This window comes from Phyllobates terribilis, unplaced genomic scaffold (assembly GCF_046119375.1).
Source record: "Phyllobates terribilis strain yellow unplaced genomic scaffold, ASM4611937v1 Scaffold_11__3_contigs__length_659146591, whole genome shotgun sequence".
Taxonomy (NCBI): Eukaryota; Metazoa; Chordata; class Amphibia; order Anura; family Dendrobatidae; genus Phyllobates; species Phyllobates terribilis.
Genome location: NW_027362771.1, coordinates 273,879,943 through 273,901,360, shown reverse-complemented (window position 1 = coordinate 273,901,360; position 21,418 = coordinate 273,879,943).

Below are 21,418 nucleotides of genomic sequence, written 5' to 3'. Positions count from 1 at the left end.
AATTTCAACACCCTATATTTCTCATATTGCCCTTGCATTTCTGGGCAAAGTAGGGGACATCTCATCCCAATGCCTTTGCTTTGCTTTGAATTCTATCTAACTATAGCAATAGATACTTCAGTGACATAGAGTTTATATCCTTAAAGAATGTTTTTTTAATTAATTTGTGTGTGTAGAACTTTCTCTGGGATCCAGCACCATTCTGCTCCTTTTTTTGGTGACATCACTACTCTTCAAACTCTCCCGGTCACACTGCTCTGTTTAATCCGGAAGTGGCTTTTATAATATAAGTAAAGGGCCATGGAATGAATAAATAATAATAATAAATCTATGGATTATCAGAACAAAGCTTCATAGACTTTCATTGTAAAAGAGACTTGTAGCTCACACATAGAGCATAGAATGAGCCGGATAGTCTACAGAGGTGGTGGCGTCACTGAGAAGAGGAGCAGAACAGCGCTGGATCCTGAAGAACCTTCTACCTACCTAGCTGTAGTTGAGTATATTAACACATGAACACTATATTACAGAAAAATATACACAGATTTATTAACAAAAAAATCTTCATGAAAGGCATTCTGTAACCCCTTTACCCCCGAGGGTGGTTTGAACGTTAATGACCTGGCCAATTATTACAATTCTGACCATTGTCACTTTATGAGGTAATAACTCTGGAACGCTTCAACGGATCCTGCTGATTCTGAGACTGTTTTGCCATGACATATTGTACTTCATAATAATGGTAACATTTCTTCAATATCACTTGCGTTTATTTGTGAAAAAATTGGAAAATTGGCGAAAATATTGAAAATTTCGCAATTTTAATTTTTTTTATTTTTATGCCCTTAAATCAGAGAGATATGTTACACAAAATAGTTAATAAATAACATTTACCACATGTCTACTTTACATCAGCACAATTTTGGAACCCAAAGTTTTTTTATTAGGGAGCTAAAAGGGTTAAAAGTTGACCAGCGATTTCTCATTTTTACAACAAAATTTACAAAACCATTTTTTAGAGACCACATCACATTTGACGTGACTTTGAAGGGCCTTTATAACAGAAAATACCCAAAAGTGACACCATTCTAAAAACTGCACCCCTCAAGGTGCTCAAAACAACTTTCAAGAAGTTTATTAACCCTTCAGGTACTTCACAGGAATTTTTGAAATGTGGAAGAAAAAAATTAACATTTAACTTTTATCACAAAAATGTTACTTTAGACTCAATTTTTTTTATTTTCGCAAGGGTAGCAGGAAAAAATGGACCCCAAAATTTGTTGTGCAATTTCCCCTGAGCATGCAGATAACCCATATGTGGGGAAAAACCCCTGTTTGGGCGCATGGCAAGGTTTGGAAGGGAAGGAGCGCCATTTGACTTTTTGAATGTAAAATTTGCTTGAATAATTAGCGGACACCATGTTGTGTTTGGGGAGCCCCTGATGTGCCTAAACAGTGGAAACCCCCCACAAGTGACACCATTTTGGAAACTAGACCCCTCAGGGAACTTAGCTAGGTGGTGGTGAGCACCTTGAACCCCCAGGTGTTTCACAGAAGTTTATCTCATTGAGCCATAAAAATAAAATTTTCACATTTTTCCCACAAAAATGTTTTTCAGCCCCCAATTTACATTTTCATAAGGGTAACGGGAGAAATTGCACCATACCATTTGTTGTGCCATTTCTCCTGAGTAAGCTGATACCCCATATGTGGAAGAAAACCATTGTTTGGGCGCATGGCATGGTTCAGAAGGGAAGGAGCACTGTGTGACTTTTTGAACGCAAAATTGGCTGGTATTGAGAGCGGACGCCATGTCGCGTTTGGAGAGCCCCTGATGTGCCTAAATAGTGGAAACCCCCCACAAGTTACCCCATTTTGGAAATTACACCCCTCAAGCATTTTATCAAGGGGTATAGTGAACATTTTGAACCTAGAGGTATGACACAGAAATTGATAACATTAGGTCATCATATTGAATAAGTTGTCAGTCTTGAGCGCAAGTGCTCGCTACTTGAGTTTGCATCTGGTACTCAGGTATGCACCATGTATCGTGAGTGCTCGAGTGACATGCTCGAGTCCCTGCCCCGCATGTTTCACAGTTACTAGACACCAAAAAAAAAACATGCGGGATAACTCGTGCATGGCAGGCAATCCCCTTGATGTTTTTTTGGCCGCGAAGCATATTGGGCAGAGACTCGAGCATGTCACTCGAGCATCCGTGATACTCAGTGCATACCCAAACACCCAATGCAAACTCAAGTACCGAGCACTTGCGTTCAACACTATTCACCATATCGTGATCTTTTTTTTTTTTTTTTTTAAATTCCAACCCTAGCACAATCCTAACCCTAGCACAACCCTAACCCTAGCACAGCCCTAACCCTAGCACAGCCCTAACCCTAGCACATCCCTAATCCTAGCACATCCCTAATCCTAGCACAGCCCTAACCCTAGCACAGCCCTAACCCTAGCACAACCCTAACCCTAACCGTAGCACAACCCTAACCGTAGCATAACCCTAACCCTAGAGTTTATTTTTTACGCCGTTCCTCATGCAGCATAATTGATTAGATGACTTTATTCTTCGGGTCGCTGCGATTACATGATACCAGATTCAAATCGGGTTTTTATGATTGACAGCTGTCACACACTGAAGACGCATTTTTTTGCAAAGACTAGTTTTTGCATCCGCATATTTTGAGAACTATAATTTTTCTATATTTTGGCCGACAGCGTCATGTGACAGCTTGTTTTTTGCGGGACAAGTTGATGTTTTATTGGTACCATTTTCAAGCACGTGACATTTTTTGATCGCTTTCTATTCCGATTTTTGTGAGGCAGAAAAAACAAAAAGCAACAATTCAGGATTTTTTTTTTTTTATGCCATTCCGTATGTGGTAAAATTGATAAGGCAGCGTTATTCTTCGGGTCAGTACGTTTACTGCGGTACTACATTTATATTTTTTTTATGCTTTTACACAATAAAAACTATTTTATAGAAAAAAAATTTTTTTGCATTGCTAAATTCAAAGATCTATAACTTTTTTATTTTTTGGCTGATGGAGCTGTAGGGTGGCTTGTTTTTTGCTGGGCAAGATGACGTTTTGAGCGGCACCATTTTTATTTACATTTGTTTTTTTGATCGCGTTTTATTCCATTTTTTGTTTGGCGGTATGATGATAAAGCATTGTTTTTTGCTTCGTTTTTTATTTTATTTTTTTACTGTATTCACTAAAGGGGTTAACTAGTGGGACAGTTTTAAAGGTCAGGTCGTTCCAGAAGCGGCAATACCAAATATGTGTACTTTTTTTTTTTCATTATAATATTTATTGATGGGTATATTATATTTTCATTTTTTGGGGATGTACAAGACTGACAGAATATTGTGTTGCCAATTCTTATTAACACACAATTTTTGTATTCATAATTGTCATTATTTAAGCACGCTCACTTAAGGCCTGCAGGTGGTTAAAATTCACATTGCTGATGCTACAGCTGAACCCTCAACAGTTCTACTAAACGCAGGTTAAATCACTATTGTTAGTTAGTTTGGTACAGCTATAGCAGGTCTGTGTGTTGTGACTGTAAATGCATATAGGCTATGTGAATCCAACCACCTATTTGTGAAGATCTACATTGATATTTATTGTCTCCACACTTTGTTAAGACTTTTATACACAGCAGCTAGAAGTGTCAACACATATATGAACTACAGATGACAATCAATAAAGCTATTTTGAAAAAATAAAATAAAAAAGAACTAAACAAAAAAACATTTGATTCATTTAGACTGTTTATTCTTCTAGACATTGTTTGTAAAAATAGAAACTTCTCTGAACTAGTGATTATGGTATGACAGATGTGTTTGGACTAAATCAGATTTTGCAAGCTTTGAAGCAGATACAGTTTAAAATAAAGAAATGGTCAGATTTTAGTCTGCTACCCTTTTGCAAAAAAAAATAAAATAAAGATCTTAAATATGAAGTAATCTCTGGTATATGAAATCTAGTTTTCAAATGGATTTTCACTGTAGAAGGAATTATGCCAGGTATATATAGGGAATGCATATAATGTTTTTCATTTCCTGGCCAGTAATATATTTCTAAAAAGATTATAAACACGGAAATAATTTATGGGGTTAGGTAAAAATGCAATCCATTTCATCAAAGTAACATAAGAAAACACTGTAATTAGTTCAAATGAAATCTGTTTTCGCTTGTTTTAACTTAAATCATACTTAAGCCCAGATAACACTGACCTACCCCATGCTCTTTAAGAAGAATATTGCGATATCGACATTTAACATATTACATTTTTTCTGCTAACCACATTTTTTGTGGATTTACTTTCAAAAGCCAACATGCTTGACGTCCACTTCATTAATATTTACAACACTGCTGTTTAAAGAATTTATCAATATAAATGCTTTTATTTATTTCTTGTTAAAGGTCAGTACTACATGGCCGCAGACTAACGCTATAATTAAACAAAGCTTAGCAATTTTTTTACATGACTTTAGGATTTTAAATTGTGTATTGCTTTGTCTTGCATCAATAACAGACCGAAGTTTTTCCTTAATGATACATTTTATTTTCTCATGATGTAAAGCTGCAATTTCTCTTACAAAAAAAGCCTCCAGGTTACAGAGTTAACTTGCATAAATTTGCATGTTTGTGTTTTTTTTTACTTAATATTGAGGTAAGGAGATAATGATATTCGTACAATAACCTTCATTTTCTTCTGCTGCATCTGCAAAAGGATCTGCTTGATCTTAAGTTTAGGATAATTGCCAACATAAGTGCAAATTTTCCTGATATTCTGATAAGATGATGCCTACTGATGGGCGAACTCGGTGAGGTTTGGGTTCATCAAAACATCTTAAAAAAGTTTGTTTCGGGTACCAGAACGGTACTAGGGTCTGGACCTCATTCATGTGAATGGGGGGCCCGAGCATCTGTGGTTTCTCATGCTGTCATCTGCATGGGAAACACGGGCTCTGATCGACGGTAAGATCATTATCGACAATCAGAGCGCTGTGGTTCCCACTCTGTCAGATGACAGCGGGAGCCCGCAGCGATGAACGGTGGTAAAAAGCTTACCGCTGGTCACAGGCATCGGCTGATGAGAGAGTACTACTCTCATCAGCCTGTGCCTGCTGTCACTGATAACAGCGACAGCAGGTGCCACTGATGGGAGTATTCATCAGCCAGCACCTGTGCTCCAAGTAAAGAAAAAAAACTGAAATAAATAAATATTGAAATAAAAATAAAAAAGATTTATACTAATCTTAACATCTAATACCCAATGCCCTTGTCCCCTGTAAAAGAGAAAAAAAAAACAAAAAACATACTTCTCACCTTAATGCATAATCATCGATGGTCTTGTTACTTGTAAAAGAAAAAATAATAAACCACTATAATACTCACCTGTCCGCCGTGAAGATAATCTATACTGTCCCATGATGATCCAGATGACTTGTAGAGCAGTCACATAAGTAGTCACTGATGTGACTGCTCTCCATGACAGCCGGCTCACACTGACAAAGGAGCATAATTTCTCCTGCAGTGTGTAGCACTGAGCTGCCGTGAGAAAGTTCACCGGAGTTCATCAGCTGATGAAACTCGGTGACCTCACTTACCGCACCGCTCGCTGAGTGAGAAGTTCTAATCTAATGGATGTGCCTTTTCTGGTGCGGTTGGCGGCTGCTATTTTTAGGCAGGGGAGGGCCAATATCCATGACCCCTTCCCAGTCTGAGAATACCAGCCCCAAGCTGTCCTCTTTAGCTTGGCTGGTTATGAATAATGGGGGTACCCCATGTTTTTTAATTAATTATTTATTTAAATAATTTAAAAAAAATAGAGTGAGACCCCTCTATTTTTGATAACCAGCCAAGATAAAGCTGACAGATGGAGGCTGCAGCCTGCAGCTTTCAGCTTTACCTGCACTGGTTATCAGGAATAGAGGGGACCGCACATCTTTTTGTTATTGTTATTATTATTTTTTATTATACACTGTGTCGGCCAATCACAGATATGTTAATACTTTGCATGGCTGTGATTGAGCCTGAAGTGCCCACACAGGAAAGCTCATTGATTGGCTGCACTGCTGCCTTTCAACAAGCTTTATTTGGGCTGCCGAACTTGAACAGTAACATGGGCTTACGGGAGTAGTCCATTTCGGGGTCCATGCCTGGACACTAGGTGTCCGGTATGGACCCCGAACTTTACCATTCGGGTTCGCCCATCTTTATTTATTATCTATTTTGTGTGGTAGAACTATTTGTTTTTAGGGCATTTAATATGATAATTGTCTCTTCAGAGAAGAAGACTTGAACTATAGTGCCACCTATTGGAAGTAGGAATCCTACAAGTCAATATTGACCCTTTAACAAGCCTTGCAATATGACTTAGGATAAAAGCCAAACCAGAATCCCAATTTGCAGGCACGGTGTTTTGGGCTATTGCCTCTTGCCAATACAAAATATGAGATCTGATTTGGCTAGGTTAGAGGCTAAGACTGGGATTTAAGGGTAAGGTTTCTTCTTGTGGAGAGTGACAAGCCAGGTCTGGCATACCAGCATGAGAAGACTTAAATGCCTTGCATGCTCCTCTGGGAAATTAAATATGCAAATTGTCTCTCCTGAACTTGAACCTTAAAGCAACTTATTGGATGTACCAAGACTACAAGTCAATATCGACCCTTTATTGAGCCTTGCAATATGACTTAGGATAAAAGCCAAACCAGAAACCCAATTTGCAGACACTGTGTTTCGGGGTAAAATTAAAAGTTAGAAAATTGCAAAATGTTCACATTTTTTGTCAAATTTTCAATCTTTTCATAAATAAATGCAAATCATATCAACCAAAATTTATCACTAACATGAAATACAATGTGCCATGAAAAAAAAAATCCAGAATCAAAGGGATAGGTGGAAGCGCTCCAGAGTTATTACCACATAAAATGACACCTGTCAGAATTGTAAAATTTGTCCTGTTCAGGAAGGTGAAAACAGGCTTGGGGCTGAAGGAGTTAAAATAAAACCAACTAGAACATTATAAACTTTAAAATATTGTCTATGATATTTCTTAAGGACAAAATTAATTACAAATGATGCACGTGTAGCCCTATCTATTTTAGTATGGATTATTTAGGTCACATTTTAAGCCACATTGGACATTTACTCTGGTTAAGTATTATATGTTTACAAGCAACTCTAGTTTCATGAAATGTGAAATTTGCTGGTAAAAAACTATTCAATATCAAGCGCAGCAAAAGAAAAATACATGTCCAACAACTGAACCTTGAGAAGGTGTTTCATATCTACTAGTTATCCAGGCAACAAACTAATTTGGTCTGAACATTACAAGCACTTTGGTTGTTCATTTCTCATTTATTTTTTATGTTGTATTCCTCTACAATCCAAAGGTATTTATTACAATGAAAAGTGATATGTTGTAAATAAGAAGAATATTACACAATAATATTTAATGATTTTTATATAATTAAATAGCAAATTAATTTATTCTGTAATATTTGGCATTTCTTTCCATGGGCATTAACTTTCCTATGTTCATGGGTAGAAATTTAGGCACAAATACAAAAAAAATGTTTAGACTTATGAATAGTGTTGAGCGATACCTTCCGATATCGGGAAATATCGGATTGGATCGGACCGATACCCAAAAAATATCGGATATCGCCGATTACGATAACGGAAACCAATGCAAGTCAATGGGACACTAATATCGGAATGAAATCCCAGCGTGAGAGAATTCTCCTGATTGTTTAAAAGCCAGCGGGCGGTAAATAGCCGGCGGGTGGTAAAAAACCGCCGGCTTTTAAACAATCACACAGCCCCATACTGCTTCCCCGCAGCCTCTCATCCCGATCCGCCGCTCCCCCCGCCAACTTCCATCCCGATCATAAGTTAGGACCGGGCGGGGAGTGCTGCACTAAGGAGTGGGGAGCGAAGGACCCGGGCGGGGAAGCCGGCAGGGAAAAGACTTCACTGCGGGCTTTCCCGTTCTGTGCTGCTCTCTCCCGCCGGTTATCTCAAATGAACATCTGAGGTATATTGTTGCGTCCGGCGAGGTACAAATAGGCAGCTGGGAGTTGGGGGCAGCCCATTCCTGGATGCTGTACCTGGCTGGCATACAAAAATATGGCGAAGCCCACGTCAAAATTTTTGGGAAAAATTAATTAAAAAATAATTTCAGCCCCCAGCTGAATACCTAGCCTTTACTAGCTATTAAAATGGGGGACCCCCCAAAAAATGACATGGGGTCCCCCCTATTTTAATAGCTAGCAAAGGCTAGGCAGACAGCTGGCGGCTGATATTAATAGCCCAGGAAGGGTGCCATGAATATTGGCCCCCTCCCAGGCTAGAAACAGCTGACCTCAGCCGCCCCAGATTTGGCGCATTCATAGGATGTGCCAATTCTGGCACTTAGCCTCGCTCTTCCACGCTGCCCTGGTGCGGTGGCAGGGGGTAATAGTGGTGGGGTTCATGTCAGCGCCAGCTGCCATGAAGCCCAGGTTAGTAATGATGGGCGTCTATAAGACACCCCCATTACTAACCTACAAAGTGTTAAAAAGAAAAATCACACACTACACCCAGAAAAAAATAATTTATTTGAAATAAAACACACCATTTTATTTAATTCTTAGTTTACTAAAAAAAAAATAGTTACCTGTCCATATTCCTGCGCTGATCTCCCATGCACAGCTGTTACATCTGGAGATGATGACAGCTGTGCATGGCTGCTGTAAGCTCACACTGCCGGGAACACGTCCGCTCCCGGCAGCGTGAGCCCTGACTGAGGTCACAGGAGTGCATTCAGGCAGTGCTGCTCCGGTGACCTCCTTTACGGCCCTGCTGTACCATGGGAATTTCTCACAGTACAGCAGGGCCGTAAAGGAGCTAACCGGAGCAGCGCTGCATGAACTCTGGCGAACCCGCTTATGCAATGACGGGGCTGCTTTACGGCCCTGTCATTCTAGCGGCGGCAGCGGTTTAGAGCGGTCACATTTTATGTGGCTGGTCTAAACTGGAGATCATCGTGGGACACTCGTGGACTACTACGGAGGGGTAAGGATAAGGCTGTGGTTTATTATTTTATATTTTATTACAGGAGATCGATGGCTTCGGAGAATTAGGTGTCTAGGTGAGTATAGGTGTATTTTTTTATTTTTTACTTTATTTTAGGTGGCGATCGGCGGGGACAGGTAATGTATAAACTAATTTATTTTAGGTAACCACTGGCCACCAATGAAATGTATTTAAAATTTATTGGGGACCAAAAACCCCCCAAAAAATATGGGGGCCTAAAAGAATAAAACATGTGTATAGGGGCAAAAGTAACATATGGGGTAGTTTAAATAGCAGGATCAGGCTGATGGGAACTACTGCTTCCATCGAGCTGATCCTGCTGGCACGAGTGGACGGGGGACAGACATAGACCAATGGGAGTAGTAGTGTCACATCGGCCTATGTCTGCCTGCACGCAGACACCCGCAGACACACGCTAACACCCGCAGACACACGCTAACACCCACAGACACCCGCTAACACCCACAGACACCGTGCAAACACCCGTAAACACCCACAGACACCCGCAAACACCCACAAACACCCACAGACACCGCGCACGCACCAATCATGACCGGGACATTCAGGTCCATCCTCTTGCACCACCCAAGGTGCTCAGCCATGATCCAGGAAGACGGGAATGGTATGGGATTCTCGTCTTCCTGGATTGATGGGTTGGTCTGGGAGGTGTGGCTGACCTGTGCGGCCATGGGAAAGTTCATGTGAGTTCATGCAGTCAAGCATGAACTCACATGGACCCTCTGAGGGCACCGCGCCTACTTCAAATGAACAGCTGATCAGCATCAGCTGATACCTCAGCTGTTCATTTGAAATAACCGGCGGGAGAGCGCAGCACAGAACGGGAAAGCCCGCGGTAAAGTCTTTTCACTGCCGGCTTCCCCGCCCGGGTCCTTCGCTCCCCACTCCTTGATGCTGCGCTCCCCGCCCGGTCCTAATTTACGATCAGGATGGGAGGTGGCGGGGGAGCGGCGGATCGGGATGGGAGGCTGCGGGGAAGCAGTATGGGGCTGTGTGATTGTTTAAAAGCTGCCGGCTTTTTACCGCCCGCCGGCTTTTAAACAATCAGGAGAATTCTCTCACGCTGGGATGGCATTCTGATGACAGGCTGGATCGCAGCTGAGCGCTGCCATACAGCTTGTCATCCTTCAGAGACACTGCAGAGCGCAGGCATTATGGGAACTTCCGATTCCGGTATTCGATATTCTAAAAGTATCGGAACTCAGTATCGGAACTCCGATACCGCGAATATCGGTCGATACCCGATATTACAGTATCGGAATGCTCAACACTACTTATGAAATATAAGTGGTGTTGGACTTTTAAAGCAATCATATGAAATTTAGGGCTGTGTCTAATTATGTTGGGTACAGATGAGCAACTCCTTTAAAATTCAAATTCTCAAAATTTTAACATGAAACTGGATTTATGACTGAACAATTTTCTGTGAATTGAAAGTACTCCAAAGTTTACAACTGCACTGAAAAACATTTATAACACTATTCTCTTTTCCTCACACACTTAACTTCTTTACTGATGCACTGTCACACATGTAATCTTTATGTTGTGTTCACCTATTGCACCCACATTGCATCTTTTCCCACAATTGTAGTAGAAACAAAAAAATGTGAAGTACCTATAACATGTCAACGCAGTCTTAGCATTACTTTAATGTTTTATTGACTTCTTTCTCTATATCTTTCGTTAAGCTGTGACATCCTTTAATTATTCAGATTCACCAGAAAATGGCTGCTTCTGTATTTCCTGCTTCTACTTTTATTCTGCTTCTTTTTGGCTATGCTAAGCCATGTGATGTGACAGCTGCAAGGCATTATGATTAAGCACACCCAGCCATGACTGAGGCCAACCGAGGCTTCTATGGTTCACGCAATCTTCATTTTTGATACTTCGCACAAAGCAAGTTTTAAATTGTTCGAATTCACTGACAGCGAATCCCAAATTATTTGATTCACATTGATTTGATTTGCTCACCTTTTTATAATGGTGTTTTTATTTGATTTTTAAATGTAAGGTAAAACAGAAATAACATTCAAAGAATTTAAACAATTATTGAATAATATATTCAGAACAATCATTAATCATTGGTTTAGATTCAAAGCAACTAGGACATATTTTGTCATATTAAAAAGGAAAAAGAAGTATACTCTTGAAATGTAGAGTAGATTTACAATGTTTAAGCAACAATACTTATACAAAACAAGATAAATACAACGGATAAAGAGGAAAAAGTGGGAGAAAAACGAATGCTTTGATTATTTTTATGTGTTTTTCTGTAAGTCACTTTACTTTTTCCTCTGGTGGTATTAATTGCTGGGGTTTCTTCTCATCTTAAACTGTTATATAAAATAAACTAAAAGAAGGCTAAAATTAAAATAATGAATTGGAAGAAAGCAAAAAATGTACAAAACACACAAAACTAGACAAAAAAAAGCACAAAGGCAATGATGAATATCTTGCTGGGAACATAAACAGTCCTAAGATTCCCAAATAGTGTAAAAAAATCCATTTTACTACTCAGAAAAGCTCCATCCATCAAATATCATGTTTACATCATAAAAGCTCTGTCTTTGATGGGGGTGAGGTCTGTCTCCAGCAATGTGCTATAATGCAGCCGGCCACTGTGAGAATATGAAGGAGCAGTCTGGATGCCCTATTTTGACTCGCTCATCTCTAATATCACATCAGTAGAAACATAATTGAATGCAATAATCTGACTAGCTTGAAGCCAGCACTGAAAATGCTTGCAGTTTTCAATTACATTTATAAATACAGTGGTTATAAAAAGTCTATACACCACTATTACAATGTTAGGTTTTTTGTCATTTAGAGAAATCTTGCCAAGAAAAATAATTTCAAAACTTTCTCCAGTTTTAATGTCATGCATAATCTGTACAAATCCTTTTGAAAGACATTATTAAGAGGAAAATAAAAATAACTAAACTAAAATAATGCAGTTGTATAAGTGTGCACACTCTTATAAATGGGGATATGGTTGTGTTCAGAAGTAGTCAATCACATTTAAACTCATGTTAAATAATAGTTAGTGCACAGCTGCCATTATTTAAAGTGATACAGATGACCTCATGTACAGTATAGTATTACTAGTAGGATTTATTTTCTTGACAATTTCTTAGCTGCACTTTGCTGCAAAAGCCATGGTCTGTAAACAGCTTACAGCACAGCAAAGGCATCTCATTGTTGGAAGTTATTAGTCAGGAGAAGAGTACAAAAATTTCCAAGAAAAGGCTTATATTTGACACAGTAATGACATTATCTAGAAATGGATGTCCCTCGAAAATTGAGGAAAAGACAAGAAAATTAGTCCAGAAGACTGCCAAGAGGTTTACAGTTACATTAAAATGCTGCAGGAATTTCTGGCAAGGACTAGTTGTGTAATTCAAGTGACATCAATCTCCCACATTCTTCATATATCTGGCCAATGGTGTAAGGTGGTTAGATGGAAGCCTTTTTGTTACAAAGAAAAACATCCAAGCCTGGCTTTGTTTTTGCCAAAACCTATATTAAGTCTGACAAAAGCATTTGGAAAATGTGTTAAGGTCTGATAAGATCAAGGTTGAACTCTTTGGTCATAATTCCAAAAGGTATGTTTGAAGCAAAGCTAACACTGCACATCACCAATGGTATACCTTACCCACAATGAAGCATGGTGTAGGTAGCTTTATGCTTTGAGGCTATTTTTTTCCAGCTGAAATTAGGCCTTTTATCAAGGTGAAGGAAATTCTGAACAGTTCCAAATATCATTCAGTTTTGCATGAAAACCTTCAAGCCTCTGCTAAAAAGCTGGAGATGAAAAGTAGTTTCACCTTTTAGCATGACAAGGACCCTATGTATATGTAAAAATCTATATAATAACATCACAGGAAGAAAATCAAAGTTTTGGAATGGCATAGAATTGAATCCAATCAGAAATCTGTTGGTTGACTGACTTGAAGAGGGTTGTGAACAGGAGATGCCCTTACAATCTGACAGACTTGGAGTGCTACTGCAAGAAAGAATGTGCAAAGATTACCAATTTTAGATGTGCCATGCTGATAGACTCCTACCAAAAAAGACTGAATACTGTCATAAATTCATAAAGCGCTTCAACAAACTATTAGCTTAAGGGTGTGCATGTATATGCAACCAAATTATTTTTGTTAATTTTCTTTTTACATCGGAAACAATTTTAGTATATTTTTCTATTGAATTGTACAGATTATGGGTGACATTAAATGTTGAAAACATTCTGAAATTATTCTTCTGGTACGATTTTCTATATGACAAAAACCTGGCATTTTAACCGAGGTTGTATAGACTTTTTGCATCCATTATGTATATTTAAAATCTTCACTGAACGCACATCAGTCCGGTTCCCAAAATGGCAGTTGTTGGAGATGCAAATCAGATCTGTCTATCAGTCACCTTCAATGGGAAGGCTGTTTTTAACCCTCCGTCAGGCGCACCTCTAGCACTCCCGAGTTCATGCACATTGCACCTGACAGGCACAGGTTATAAAACTACCTATAATATCTAATTATCTCAAATTCAAGACTCTAAAAGTAATCAGTGACCTTTATATGCATGTATTAAAAGAGAGTATACAAAATCAGATGCCAAAAAATAAAAATGTAATAACCACAAACATATTAAAACCAAAAATACCAAATTTCTCAACTACTGCAAAATAGCCTTCAGTAACATAACTATTGCTAAACATTGTGCCTTAAAGGCCACCCTCTTTTATTTAAGAAAACTCTACTTATTTCCACAAACTTTGCATTATTCTTTTATAAAACAAGCTAAATAAACAATTGTGATGAATAAAAAGAGAAAATACTAACCTTAAAATATGAGACAAGTTCAGGTGCCGTGATCCTGAGAAGCCACAAAGGTCAGATCTGCTCTCCAGAAGGTCTACTATACCACTATGAGATTGGATTTCAAAGAGCAAAGACAGGAAATAACTGGGAAGTGGAGATTTTCTGATAATTTGGAGAGGAGAGAGAAACAAAACTAATTGAGCTGTGCCTCTCAGATCAGCTGCGCCTGACGGAGGGTTAATTTGGAAATAGTTGATGGACACGTCTGGTCATTTGCTACTCCTTTAACTGCCATTTTAAAAGCAGAGAGATTTCCAGTCTGTGAGGAAAGCCGCACTAACCAATGCAGGGGGTATGCCCGCCATGCTTATGACGCGCCCCCTGGGCCAGTGTTGTTTGGGGGATACCCGGAGCCGGATCAGATGGGGGTTGTAGTCTCCGAGTGGCGGTGACCCGGTCCGTGCCCAGGGTGTCAAGCTCAGTGTGTGGCAGTCCTACAGATGTTGCTGGATGTTCTTTAGTGTCGACTACGCCACCCGTTGATTTGCGGTCAATACGGCCGCCGCTGCAGCAGGGTCCGCTGAGGCTGGTGGTGTGTGTGCAGCTTCTGGTAGTATAACCCCCAACGGGAGGGGTGTAGCCTCAGGGGGTCAGGTGTAGAGGATGGTGGTTGTGAAGGTGCAGGATGAATCAGCAAGAAGACTCAGAGTCGGGCTGTGCAGTTCAGGGGTTTTTACTTACGGGTGTTCTTATGGTCACTCTGGCCTGAAGCGACCACCCGAGCCGTGCTGCGTCCACCAGGTCCTGGACTCGGCCAACCCCCAAGTAATTCTGGAGCGTGGTCCTGAGCTCCTGTCTGACTTTCCCTCTCTTCTGGCCGTTCTCACCAGGGATCCACCTATGTCCGGCTCCCTCGGGTCTCTTGGTGGGTACACCTCTTCTGGGTTCCCTGACCCTATACTTGGTCTGCCTTCCTGGTGGATTTGGTGAGGGTCATGGCAGATCCTGCCCACGACCTCCGGTCTCTGGCTAAGGTGTGCTTTTCTCTCTGCCAGCTTGGGATCCGGTACCCTGGGTGCCAACCCTTCACCCTGTTGCTTGTATTCTGGGGTCTTGGGGTTCCTTCTCCTTCTCTCTGGGTCCTTCTGACTCCTCTCTCTCTCTTGGCCTTGGAGCTGGGCCCAGCCGGAACCACAACTCCCTGTCAGCCCTTCTGGCTGAGCTTCTCTGCTCTGCTCCTCTGACTCTACAAAAGACTGACTGACTGACCCTGATCTCAGATGGTGCCCACCTTATATACTCCCTCTATGTGTGAGCTCAGGTGACCAGCACCCAATGATCTCCTAGCATTACCCAGACTGCTCCCCCTATCTGCCCCTACACTACTGGGATGTTCCAACCCCCTCCCACTCCAGCCAGGGACAGACACTATCGTACCTGCACATATCTTGGTGGGAGTACCGTCGATCTGTCCCCCGGAAATGGGATGTATGTAGTGTATGCAGCTATCTGAGCTCAGTTCCACACTCCATCCTTACCCGGGAGTGGAATATCACACCTCTGGCTTGAGGTGCAATACCCCTGTAGCAGCCGAATCCTCAGGGTGCTACACTTATACTTTAGCAAGTGCTACAAAATCATATCCCTATCACATTTATTAAAAAAGATAAAGTTGACAACACTACCTATAGGCACTGTATAAAGGTTGTGCTAATAGATCACAGCTCTTCCCTAGTAAAGTAAAGTTAAGATGTAGTCAAACAAGAATGGAAGAAAATAAAATAGTAGGTAGGCATGAACTTAAGACTAGTTCCACACATCTGTGAAAAATGGACCAAGTACGGATCAAAAGATCCGGCCTGACTCCCTCGTCTCCCGAACTGAGCAAAGAATCAGTGTTTCATATATGTGTGAAACTTGCCTTAAATCTTGACTTACATATCATTTTAGCTCACAGCTAGATATCTCCTTTAATGAATACAGTACAGTAAATAGACAAACAAACCGTTCAGACAGACGTTATGAATTAAAGATGTACTTTATTGGTACAAAGGGGAATCTGACTAAGACGGAGCTTGCTTGTTTATCTTGTGTTCATTTAGGTTTCCTCTAGGTATTCTTTCTTTGTCCTACACTAATAAACACAACATGGTTTGATGTGACTCGAAAGCAAATTACCTAGAGTTAAAATGTGGTAAATGTGGTTTGGATATCTTAATTTGAAGATCATAGAGCAGACCAATAATCCATAGAATAGGCTGGAGTTTTGCATAGCAGGGAGTATAACTTTGACGGTTCATTATGTGGAAATGAGATGTGGAATGAATGAAAGTTCTGCCTATAAAGTTTTCGGCTTTGATTAAAATTTTGCAAAGCTTGCCTTCTTATAAATTCCCCAGATCTTTTTTTTTTTTTTTCAACATGCAGTTACCTAAACTTTCTCTTTAGACTTTAAATAGACACTTACTACTGTGCAAATCACTAATTTAACTAGAAAATCATACAGAGCAGTTTTATTGGCAATAAATTTGCTAACTGCTCTTTTTCTTACTTTCACCTACCATTATAATGTATTTACGGAATAAATAGGTACGTGCACTTATTTCCCCAAGGTATTTGTATTTTCTTTTGCTTTTTAAGTGTTATGAAAACAAAAAGATCTCATTCTGAACACAACATATCACCTTTGACTTGACGTGAAAAAAGCAAGTGTTATATGTTGGCTCCTCTAATTTATTGGGTGATAAAAAATAAACTGGTGAACCGCAAGATATAAAGAAAACAGGATTCAACTGGCCACTTCAGACTTCCTGCTAGGTGTAAAGACTGTTAAATTCATTAAAGAAACCCACCAGTTTGATTATCGAATGTCTGGAAAGGTAGAAACAAAACAGAATAGTTAGTGTATTATTTGGGTAATAGGATATGAATGTTGCTGTGGGCTTTAAATGACCTTTCTAACTGAATAGATTAGACATAAAGCCATGTCAGAACCCAGTACCAAGCCTCATAATGTGCTTTATTCTAATTGCTTTTAGTATATTCTGTGCATCTATGACATGTAAATAATGTTTCATCTAACCTGAATTTTTTATCTTCGAATAATGAATTCATTGTTTTGTCAATGAAAGACTCGCTATATCACAAATATGATTAAAAATGGTCCATTTATTAGAATATTTAAAGAAAACATTCAAAAGTTAATGGAATCTGTATATAAGGAGTACACTTCTTCAATGGTACATCTTATTCTTGTTTTGTGAGTAGAATTTAAATAATGTTAGAAAAACTGTCTTTAAAATGGAATTAAAGTGTTGTCCAGTTAAAATATATAGTAATCTATCCTCAGGATAAGCAACTAATATCAGATTGGTGGGTTTCTAACACACAGCACTCCCACTGATCAGCTGGTATAGGTTCCAGCAGCGGCTCAGTGTAAACACTTTGAATGGAGCTCAACTTAACAGCTTCATTCAATGTACACTGGCAACTTCAAGAGTATAGGAGTGTTCTGCAGTACCCAGTAGCGGCCACTACACAATGAATCGAGTTGCTCAGTTGCAGCTCTGTTTATTGTGTTTTACAACTAGCAACTGAAAAAAAATGAATACAACTTATTTGTTTAGTTGTTGGATCTCGAACCTCCACTAATATGATATTGATGACTTATACTGTATTACGACTGGATAACCCTTTTAAGGGAGAGCAAAAAACACAAAAAATGTTTGGGTATATTCCCATGTATAGTTTTGCAGTTGTAAAACAATAATCCAGAAAGTAAGACAAGTGTGAATTCAGTTATCTTGCATTAGATGTGTAAAGGCCCTTAATGGGCATTACTTTAAGGGAACGTTTGACATTTAACATGGTTAATCGTTTGTAGGTAACATTATGTATAGCAGGAGAAATATTTAGTATAGTTTTCTCATGAATGGTTGCCAGGTCATTTTTAGCACACAATTAATACAGTAAAAACAAAACCCAAAAAACTGTCGGAATTGTGTATTTTTTCACAATTTCACAGCACCTATTTTTTTTTCTCTTTTTCCAGTACATTAAATGGTAAAAATGAATATAATTCAAAAAGACAACCCCTTTAATTTTGAACCTTTTCCCACAACTGTGTATCAACAAGTTCAATGCCCCCGGCTCTATAGCTTGTTGACCATAGATTGCACAGCTTTATTCAAGTTATTCATCACGTATTTACCTGCGTCTTTACACAGGCTGATGAAGTTTGATGGACACAGAATGGTCATCACTACTAGAACATATTGACCCTATACAGTATCATGTTATTGTCAGCTAATCATATGTTTACACTGAGCAATGTGCTGCTGAGAATGATGATTTTTGCATATAAACGATCCAATCATCTGATGAATGAACGTTCTGCCCTTTTGTTGTGTGATTGCCAACATGTTTACACCTAATGTAAAAACATACTGTATGTCTACATTGATGGTATTCTTAAATGTGTATTCTACACACTCTGTATGTTACACAAACACACTCCATGACCCATGTCTACAACTGATAACTCAGATATGTATACATCTGTAAAGCATAACTTAATAATATTAGTAAGAGAGTTGTTAGAAAAACTAGTCAAATTCCATCTACTATATATACTTTAGTAAGCTCATTTATTTGAAACAGTTTATTACAAAAACTTTTAAATATTAAATAATAATATTGCAATAAAAAAAATGTGGGAGTCTCAAAACAAATCAGTTTTGGTTATAGAAAACTGATGGACTATGTTACCATAGCTATTATGTACAGATAGTGGAATTAGAATCACAAATGATAATACCTGTTATGATAATGCCCATTGTAAAGTATTTGATTCCTTTTAATTTCCAATAGAATCCTATCAATTTATATAAAGAGAGATATGTTTGTGTTTGCAATACTAACCTGACTAATTGCCAAACAATACATCAGTAATTAAAACCTGGGAGGTCTAAGGACTGTAACATTTACTAGAAGTCAATGTTGCGCTTGTAAACCTACATTCACAATGTGTGTCTAACACCTCATCAGCGCCAGACCTGACCTATGTATCACCAGATTTTCCCTAGTCTTTAAGCTCAAATATACATTCTATTCCCTGATGCTAAATTCTCTATTTTAATCAGTAATTAGCTGAATACTTCCTGGGATGGATTTTTTTTACCTGGTTTTAGAGTTCTTGTAAGGGATACAGTGAGATGCTAATTATTTTACCAAAATTTGTATCTCCTAATTTGACTTTATCACTTTATTGCTTGGGTTTTGACCAGTTTACTTAGAAAAATGTATGGTCTATTTAGATGTATTTTACAGTATGTCGGCATTGGACCCAATTCAGTTTACTATATAGTGTTATGCTATGGATTTGTGATAAATTGATGCTATATGGTTAGTGTCCTTTTCTTCGCATACTTATTGAGTTCAATGAGCAAATCTCATTTACAAGTTGTTTTTGTCTGATACACACGTTGTCAAAATTGTTGGTACCCCTCGTTTACTGAAAGAAAAACCCACAATGGTCACAGAAATAACTTGAATCTGACAAAAGTAACAATTAATTAAAAATCTATGAAAATGAGCAAATGAAAATCAGACATTGCTTTTCAAACCCGCTTCCACAGAATTAAAAAAAAAATTAAACTCCTGAAATAGGCCTGGACAGAAATGATGGTACTCTTAACTTAATATTTTGTTGAACAACCTTTTGAGGCAATCATTGCAATCAAACGATTCCTGTAACTGTCAACGAGACTTCTGCACCTCTCGACAGCTATTTTGGCCCACTCCTCATGAGCAAACTGCTCCAGTTGTCTTGTGTTTGAAGGTTGCCTTTTCCAGAAGGCATGTTTCAGCTCTTTCCAAAGATGCTCTGTAGGATTTAGGTCAGGGCTCAAAGAAGACCACTTCAGAATAATTCCATATTTTCCTCTTAGCCATTCTTGGGTGTTTTAGGTGTGTGTTTTGAGTCATTATCCTGTTGCAAGACCCATGACTTGCAACTGAGACCAAGCTTTCTGACACTGGGCAACACATTTCTCTCTAGAATCCCTTGATAGTCTTGAGATTTCATTGTACCCTGCACATATTCAAGTCACCCTGTGCCAGATGCAGCAAAGCAGTCCCAGAACATAACAGAGCCTCCTCCATGCATAGGCAGATTATAATGAGGACGATCTGGGCTACCGCCCGGGGCCCGAAACGCCGTGGGGGGCCCATGGCCAGATCACCCTCATTATAATGTTTTCTGCAGAGGCAGGGGCAGGGGGACCGCACTGTACCATTAGATGCTGGCCGGCCGCATCAGGGAGACACACACGCCCCCAGCAAGCTGTGTGCTGCGTCTCCAGGACTGACGTCACACAGCGGTGCCTGGAGCTGCTTCACTTCAGCCAGCCGGAGAGGAGCTCCTGCATCAGTAGATGGCGGTAAATAGTAAATGCCCTGGGCAGGATGTCTGGAGGGAGGAGGGAGCTGCAGGACGCTGTTCCTCTCTTGATCAGTTCACAGGGATCCCTTAGTGTCAGGTCAGCGGCCACTCTGCTGGGGCTCAGTGTGACTTATTTTGCAGGAGTCTGACCTTTGTTGCAGATTAGGTCACGCTGTCAGTGCCAGGTCATCGGCTCCAGTGTCACCAGATCTGCAGGAAAATTCACAGTCCTGCAATAAATCACAATGAGCCCCAGCAGAGACCACAGACATCTGCATAGAGGATCCTGCACTGACTGATCAACCCTGAACCAGCAGGACATCACATACTATACTGCTGCATATATAATATGTGAGGTCCTGTAGGCAGGTCCAGATGTGATGAGTACACTGTATATCCCTGTACAAAAATGTCATATCCAATATACAGATTAATGTACGGTATACTGTGGTACAGACATCAAATGGGATATAACAATGTGTATAGTATATAATTAGAGATGAGCGTTGTTCTACTCGAACTGTTCGCCAATCTCAAATTCGAGCTGTTTTGGGCGGTGTTCGAGCCGGTCGGCGAACACGAACAATTTGAGAAAAATTCGGCTGTTCGAGGTTATGTTCGATAACTGTTCGTGCACCAAAATCATAACTGGATTTTTTCTCAGTAATGATGAAAATTAATGTTAATACGCAGTTTGAGTGTACAGCGGGGCGGGGGGAGGGGAAGGGGATGGATCTCTGCAGGAACAATGAAGATCTCCATTTTTTTTTCTCTTTCCCGCATTTGCAGTGGGGAGGTGCAATCTGTCAGCCTATCAGCAGCGCACACACGGAGCGAAGTGCTTTTTTTCACACAAGCAAGGGCATGTGTGATTGGCAGTGTATGTCACATGTCCTTGCCCTATAAGACCAAGCCATTTTCCCCGTCGCCACCATTTTCTCACTGCTGCAGCTGCGTGTTAGACGGCACCGCTGTTGCTGTGTGCGCTATACCTTGTTAATTTCAAGCCAATTTTCGCACAAATATAC